The sequence below is a fragment of the Macaca nemestrina genome, chromosome X (assembly GCF_043159975.1).
Source record: "Macaca nemestrina isolate mMacNem1 chromosome X, mMacNem.hap1, whole genome shotgun sequence".
Taxonomy (NCBI): domain Eukaryota; kingdom Metazoa; phylum Chordata; class Mammalia; order Primates; family Cercopithecidae; genus Macaca; species Macaca nemestrina.
The window spans coordinates 77,525,169-77,532,729 of NC_092145.1; positions in this window are offsets into that span (position 1 = coordinate 77,525,169).

The window sequence follows — 7,561 nt, forward strand, 5'->3', positions numbered from 1 at the left end:
AGCGCCTCCTGCTGGAGACCCCCAGTCTCGTGGCAACTTTGAACTCAGGGTCACCATGAGATGAGAAAACCTATTCCGCTCAATTCACTTAGTGCAATTCAGGTCCTGCTCCTGGGCTCCCTCGTGCACCCTGAGCTCACTCCCTGGAACCGTAGCAATTCTCGGTTGGGAGTATTGCGGCTTGGTACTAGTGTGCCTCCGCATCTCAGACAGAACCTCTGAAACCAAGCACAAGATGTAGCACATAATAGGCACACTCAGAAATAATCTGAGGTGCTCCCAGTAGCAGGGAACATAGATGCAAGTCATCTTCCAATTGTAGGGGGACACAGAAATGCAGAAAGTGTCATTCATATTGAAGTATTTATGGATGAAATCATATGCTGTCTGGGATTTGCTATTAAATTATTCAAACTAAGAAGGCAGAAGGAGTGGAGGTATCGACGCGATTATGGTCCTTGTGTCGCTAATTGTTAAGCTGGGTGAGGGGTATATTGGTGTTTAATTATACTTTATATATATATATATGAAAGTATATATGAAAATTTCCATAATTAAAAGCTTTATAAAATGAGACTGACATAAAGCAACTATTAGATTGGTGAAATACAAATAAATCAATCTTTCTTTCTTCTTTCTTCCGTCTTCAAAGAGTTTTTGAATTTAGTGGGAAGGTGGAGAAGGAAGGAAAGAGGTTAAGACAAATTCATAAATGACTGGAGTACAAGACAGTATCAGGTGCATGGTACTGTGTGGATTCAGAAAGACTGATCTGGAGGTTTAGGGCCCGGTTCTGGACTAAGGTGTCCTTTGTAATGGATGGGCCTCAAAGGGAAGATGGGAAGGATTTTGCAAATTCAGATGGACCCCTTGCAGGAAGAGGAAAGTTGTAACAAAGCAAGTGGAACAATTTTAATTTAATCTCAAATGTGTTAAGTGTCTTTCACGTGGTGGACACAATGCTGGGCACTTTCCATCAGTGCTCAGTACCTCAAATGAGTATTGAGTGCCACATGAAATAGTATAGATGAAACTGCTTTGAGAAGCATGTTATATAAAGGATTTAGATGTTTCCATGATGATATAGATTACACACTGATTATGGCAAAGATCATTTCCTCAACAGTCACTTCAGGGTATTTATGCATTCTTTGTCCCCCAACATTCCCAAAGTCACCAACCACAGTTGGCAGATCTGGAGTCCTACTTGATCGAAGGTCAGAGATACAGGGATTCCATTGCCCATCTGGGGCTCTTTTGAGATTAAGCTATCTGATGGTTCTGTTTGAAATAATGTTTCTATGTCAAGCATCTCAGTTGACAGAGCACTTTCAAGAAAGTTATTTTATTTTCACAACTTCGTGGAATAGAAGGTGTCATTATCCCCATATTAGAAATGAGGAAATAGAGGGGGAGGTTAAGTGACTAGTACGGAATCCTATAGCAACTAAATAGCAGAGTCATAAATTGATCTCTGCTCCACTGGCGGCAAATTACTCTCAACTCATGGGATTTAGGATTATGCAAAGATTGGTGTGTTGAGGACAGTGAAATTTCACTATAGTTTAGTTCACGGAAAATCCTCAGCAGGATGCAACCTCAGACCAGAGTAGTACTGAATATATTGGATGAGAGGAAAATGTACATTAAAAAAGAAAGCAAACCTTCCCTGGATTCAGGGCATCATTTATTTAAGTGAGGATAACTGCACCCCTTCACAGTGGTATTGTGAGGACTGGGCACTGATGGAAAGTACCAGCGTTGTGCCCACCCCATGGAAGACAGTTAACACATTTGAGATTACTTCCTCCTTTCCCAATACCTCACAGGGTTGATGTGAAAAGGATGTGGAAAAACAAAACTGAAGGGAAAAAAAAAAAAAAGTTCTGACTCAGTCTATAAGCAACCAAAGGCTGGGGGATAATCTGGCAGGCTCTGTTCCTTGAGAAAGGAGACAGTGATGCTAATAATGCTGGTGCTCACTAACCACCCCCCACCCCATGCCCACACATACCCCTGAGAGATGGGAAAGGATGTCTAGAACTGTTACTCTGCCCAGTTCTTCATTTTCTGGACAATTTACAATTTTTTTTTCCTTACTAATTGATATTCCCTGGGAAGGGGCAGGGGGAGCTGTATAGCTAGGCAAATCCTGAAGGTGGCATAGCCAATAACATTAGTTGCTCTTACTGAGTACTTATGTAGGCGTGTTAAGCACTGCCCTTGGCATGTTACGCGCATTATCTTCTGTAAACCTTATCACAACTCTAAGAAATACTAGTTTTTAATTTTTAATTTTATTTTTATTTATTTACTTTTTTAGAGACAGGATCTCACTTTGTCACTCAGGCTAGAGTGCTGTGGCACAGTCATGGCTCCCTGTATAGCCTTGAACTCCTGGTCCCTAGTGATCCTCTCACCTCAGCTTCCTGAGTATCTAGGACTACAGGCATGTACCACCAGGCCCAGTTAATTAAAAAACAATTGTTTTTTGTAGAGATGAGGTCTCACTATGCTGCCCAGGCTGGTTTCAAACTCCTGGCCTCAAGCAATCCTCCATCCTTGGCCTCCCAAAGTGCTGGGAGTACAGATGTGAATCATCACGCCTGGCCTATGAAATCCATTTTACAGATGAGGAGGCTAAGGTCCAAGAAGATCAATAACTAGTAGCAGAGGCAAGCCTTAAACCCAGTTATTTTTTAACCATTGTTTTTAAATTAGTGCTTAACCAAAACGCTAGCCTGCCTCAATCAACTTACTTCAAAAAGAACTTGTATCGCTCCATTGTCTTTTGCTCCTGCCTCCTCTCTCCTTCTGTTTTCTTTGCTTTATGTGGACAGCAGTATAGTGTAGTGGCTGAACACTCCATCTCTGGTGTTAGACTGCCTGGGTTCATAACCCCAGCTTTAAGCCATTCTAGGTGTTGGAGCCTCAGTTTTCTCTTTGGTATGATGCAGGTGATGATGGCAGTCATCAATTCATAGGGTTGCTGTGAGGTTTGAATAAAATACACAGAATGGACTTAAAGCTGTGCCTGGCACATATTAAGTTGTCATTGTTCTTAATATTATTTACATCCTGCCTGGCCCCAGCCATATTTCCTCCCAAGGTTTCCTCTAACTATGCTCATTTTTTCCTAAGGAGGAGATGAAGTAGATAAGAACACTGGCCACTGGCCTGCTGAGTCACCCCAAAGCAATCAATTCCAATCCTATTAATCTTTCTGTGTGATATTGGGCCAGTCTTGTTCTCTCTGGGCTCTAGAAGGCGTGACTCAGAAACAGGGTGACCACATTGTCAGCTGTGGGTGGGCAAGCAGGTAGTGAGGGAGTGAAGGCCTGGGAAAAACAGGAAATTACTCCTTTGTATAATTCCATTTATTGAGCCTCTTAAGGGCCAGGCACTTTTCTAAGAGCTTTAAATTTAAATCACATCATACCACCACGAGGAAGATGCTATTATTATCCCGATTTTTAACAGATCTGTGAAACTGAGTGCTAAAGAGGTTAAACAACTTGCTCAAGGTCATACAACTAGCATGTGATGGGGCTGAAATTCAGACCTGGCGTCTGGCTCCAGAGACCATCCTGTTGATCACTACACTTTTCTGAAGTAGCTGGGGTCTTATTCAAAAGAAAAAGTAGTATAACATGACCAAACCATCTTCTGGAAAAAAAAAAAATCCATGTTAAAAGAGGAGTCTTACCAGGGCCTACTTGAAGGTGGAGGGTGGAGGGTGAGAGGAGGGTGAGGACTAAAAAACTACCTATCAGGTACTATGCTTATTACTTGGGTGATGAAATAATCTGTACACCAAAGCCCCATGACATGCAATTTGCCTATGTAACAAGCCTGCACGTGTACCCTCTGAAACGAAAATAAAAGTTGAGAAAACATTTAAAAAGGAGCAGTCTTTTTCTTTTCTATTTTGTTTTTAACCTAGGTGATCTGTATCTGGAGTTTGAGAAGTCTGCAAAAAGTCAGACTACTTTCCCACCCCCAATTCTAGAGAGGAAAGGACGTCTCTTTGGCTGGGACAAGCCCCCCACCCCATCTTACCTGTCTGGTCAGTCTCCTGCAGTGACACTGAGCCACAAATCTCTTTTGTCTCTGTTGTCATTCTCCTGTGAGCCTACCTGTAATGGGGGTGGATAATGTACCATTAATTCTGGCTGTAACTTGACATTAGTTGGCAGGTGATGATATTTTTGTGAAATGATCTGTTAGTTCTTTGAGAGGAATGGAACACCATGGAATGTGGCTCTCACCCTGGCAACTGGGATCACTGCTCAACCTGATGTGTGTGATATGAATGTTGGTCTCAGTGGTGTATATCTAGGGCTGGGTGTTGGGGGAGGAGAAGTGTGGGTAGAGACAGACTATCATAATGTTGGTTTTCTCAACACAAATGTGTGCTTATGTTTGTATTTGTGACAGTGTGCAGAAAAATTTCCATATGTCTGTGTAACAGTGAGAGTCGTGGGTTTAAGGTGTGAATAAGTGTATGTAAGTATGCAAATCTATAGGCAGCCCCTGCTAATAAGAATATACATGACAGTGAAGTTCAGTTCTTTTGAATTCAAAGTCACTTCCTGTTTTTACCTGAGGTGATTATTTTATTCCCTTAGCCTGAAGGAGACAGGGAAGCCAGGCGGAGTCACCTCCAAGGAAACTGAGGCCCTGGTTTCCTTGGAGTCTTGCTGAGGTGGTCTTACACAAACCAAGGGAAAAAGTAAGATCTTGAAATCAGCTCTTTGCTTTCTGGCTATGGCCTCTGATTAGCAGAACCCCTTTCCTTTTTTGCCTCTCTCACCCTGGTATTATTGGCTTTCATCCTGTTTCTGGGAGGGGTATGAATCTCATCAGTTACATGCATTTCATGCATCATTATTCACTGCATTTGAAGCTGTAGAGAGGGAAGGGTCTGGCCTGCTCCCAGTGCCGCTAAGTTTCCCTAAGGATAGGTTGTATAACCCTTGGAAAGAAAAAAAAAATCCTGAAAGGTACAAGCTATGGAACAGAGTTAGCAAGGAAGTGTAGTCAGTAGTCAGTAGTCACCTGAGCAAGTCTCTGGGAAGAAATGTACATTCTGACGAGGCGGATTGTGGTCCTAGCTCTCACTGAACTCGATGTATATGGCTTTGGCCAAATTATTTCTCACCTGTGGGCCTCAGTTTTCCTAACTGTGTAAAAGAGGTTGGACTACATCAGTCTGTCTCAAACTTTTATTTATTTATTTTTCACTAAAATCACCCTAATGACAGAGGAAAGTGAAAATGAAATCCCCAGCATGGGTAAGGGAGAGGGGTGGATGGGGTGGCCCAAAGCAGCCTACTGCAAACTCCAAGTGTCTTTGAGATCTTGTGTTATATCCTAAAAATGAGAGCAGTGTTTGCATTCTCCTCCATAATATAGCTATATTTGTTTTAATATAGAAATTTTTAAAATTTCTTATACTCAAGTAAAATTGACACTCCAGAAAAGCATGCCGTGTTTATTCTGTGGCTTTGTGAACCCCTTTGGCACACTGCCATGGACCCCCAGGGGTATTCATACACCCGTTTAAAAGTTTGGGAATAGATGATTGAGATTCCTTTCCGCTCTAACACTCTGTGGTTCAATGACCTGGGAATACCTGTGGTGTCTTTGCTAGCTGCTCCCCAGGATGCTGAGGGTTTTTTTTTTTAATGGTTTTTTGTTTGTTTGTTTTTTTATGGCTGTGTTTGAACACTTCCATTTTCTAACCATTTATACTAAAAGAATGGAAACCCCTGATTTTGTTTCTAGAACAAGTATCTTCAATATGTCTTTGCTGAGCCCGAACTACAGGCTCAGACTTTTGCTAAGTGCCCCCGGGAGAGATCAAGAAGGATGCTTATGGGATTAATTGTGGAGTCTAAACTGGTTTACATTAAACATTAGGAGTTAAGAGTTGACTGAGTCAAGTGCTAAATTGTGTGGGGTAGATTTTAACAGCGGCAGGTGGTTGAGAAGTAGGAGAATGGTGTGCTTCCTGAAAGAAGTGATACTAGATTGGAGTTTTTGAGAATGAGTATGGTTCAGATAAATGGAGTGAAGGGGGAGTGGCATTCAGCTTGTAGAAGGGCATGAGTAAGGTCTGGAGGCTGTAAGGATTGTGACACACTTCAGCCTAGGCCAAAGCCTTGCTTAATGGCAAGAGGCATGGAAAGGTGAAATGGGATCTTTCTCCCCCCTTGGGCATGTACTATTAGCTACTTATCAGTCCACTGTCATTTTAAAGGAAATTGTATTATTATTTTTTATTTACTGTCTTTTTAAAGATTTTATTTGACTAGAAATGTGGTCTCACTATGTTGCCCAGGCTGGCCTCAAACTCCTCGGCTCAAGTGATCCTCCCACCTTGGCCTCCCAAAGTGATGAGATTACAGGCATGAATGAGCCACCATGCCCAGCCTCTTTTTTTTTTTTTTTTTTTTTTTTTTTTTTTTTTTTTTTTTTTGAGACGGAGTCTCGCTCTGCCGCCCAGGCTGGAGTGCAGTGGCCGGGTCTCAGCTCACTGCAAGCTCCGCCTCCCGGGTTCACGCCATTCTCCTGCCTCAGCCTCCGGAGTAGCTGGGACTACAGGCGCCCGCCACCTCGCCCGGCTAGTTTTTTGTATTTTTAGTAGAGACGGGGTTTCACCATGTTAGCCAGGATGGTCTCGATCTCCTGACCTTGTGATCCGCCCGTCTCGGCCTCCCAAAGTGCTGGGATTACAGGCTTGAGCCACCGCGCCCGGCCTTTTTTTTTTTTTTTTTTTAATAGGAGGCTGTGACAGTGCCGAATCCCTCATTTCTTGGAACAAAACAAAACAACCTTTAAAAAGGGATTTGGGAGCTGGGTGTTGTGGCTAACGCCTGTAATCCCAGCACTTCGGGAAGCTGAGGCAGGAGGATCGCTTGAGCTCAGGAGTTTGATATCAGTCTGAGCAACATAACAAGACCTAGTCACTATAAAAAAATTTTTTTAATTAGCTGAGTATGATGGTGCATGCCTGTAGTCTCAGATATTTGGGAGGCTGAGGTGGGAGAATTGCTTGAGCCCACAAGGTCAAGGCTGCAGTGAGCCATGATCACACCACTGCACTCCAGTCTGGCTAACAGAGTGAGACTCTGTCTCTAAAAATAAATAAATAAAATGGGATTTGGGGGAAAGAGTACATGAAAGAAAATATTTTAAATGGCCTGATACACTGTCATCCAATCTAATTGTGATTACATGCAGATTTATTCTGTAAACTATTAAATTTCTGGTCTTTTGGGTGCATGTTATTCCCCCTACTCTAATTTATTGGTGAAAATGCATTTCAAAAAACTCTAATTTTGGCCGGGCGTGGTGGCTCACACCTGTAATCTCAGACTTTGGGAGGCCAGGAGTTCGAGACCAGCCTGGCCAACATGGTGAAACTCCATCTCTACTAAAAATACAAAAATTAGCTGGGAGTGATGGTGTGCGCCTGTAGTCCCAGCTACTCAGTAGGCCGAGGCAGGAGAATTGCTTGAACCCAGGAGTTGGAGGTTACAGTGAGCCAAGTTTGTGC